The sequence below is a fragment of the Galeopterus variegatus genome, unplaced genomic scaffold (assembly GCF_000696425.1).
Source record: "Galeopterus variegatus unplaced genomic scaffold, G_variegatus-3.0.2 Scaffold1237, whole genome shotgun sequence".
Taxonomy (NCBI): domain Eukaryota; kingdom Metazoa; phylum Chordata; class Mammalia; order Dermoptera; family Cynocephalidae; genus Galeopterus; species Galeopterus variegatus.
The window spans coordinates 48199-49016 of NW_007727348.1; positions in this window are offsets into that span (position 1 = coordinate 48199).

Genomic DNA, 818 nt, shown 5'->3' on the forward strand with positions numbered 1-818 from the left:
GGTACCTGGTTTCTTTTGGGGGTGATGGAAATGTTCTAAGATTAATTGTGATGATGGTTGCACAATTCTAAGAAAATACTAAAACCACTGAATTGTACACTTCAAAATGGTGAATTTTATGGTATGTGAATTATATCTCAATTGAAACAAAAGGAAACTATTGAATAGTTTTATGCTGGGGAGTGATATGGTTTGTCTGCATTTTAGAAAGAACGTGCTCTGGCCACAGGAGAGAAAACAGACAGGAAGCAGAGAAATCTTGACAGTTATGAGGCTGTTATGAGAGTTTGGTGAGAGATAATGGTGACCCATACAAGAGAAGTGACAGTGGAGATGGAGAGAAAAGGTCAAACCCAAGAAGTATTTAGGATGAATGGTTTCAACATATACAGTCATACCTGAGGTGTGCAGAAATGTGACTTTCTTTATCTCTCTATAATTGAACTTAACCTTGTTCTTGTGGCAGTTTTAAGAGTGTCCTCAAAATATTTTGACAATCCTTCCTTCAGAAGGTGAAGTCTAATTCTGCTCCCCTTGAACGCAAACCAAACTTAGTGACTCACTTTTAACTAATAGAATGTGGCAGAAGTGATGCTGCATGACTTCCAAGGATAGATCATAAAAGGATACAGCTGGGCTGGCCCGGTGGCGCACTGGATAGTGCGCTGCTTGGGAAGCGCGGCAGCGCTCCCGCCCGAGGTTCGGATCCCACATACAGACCGGTTCCCGCTCACTGGTTGAGTGAGGCGCAGGAGTGACACCGAGGGTTGCGATCCCGTTGCCGGTCCCGGTCCGGTACAGGGGTGACACTGAGGGTT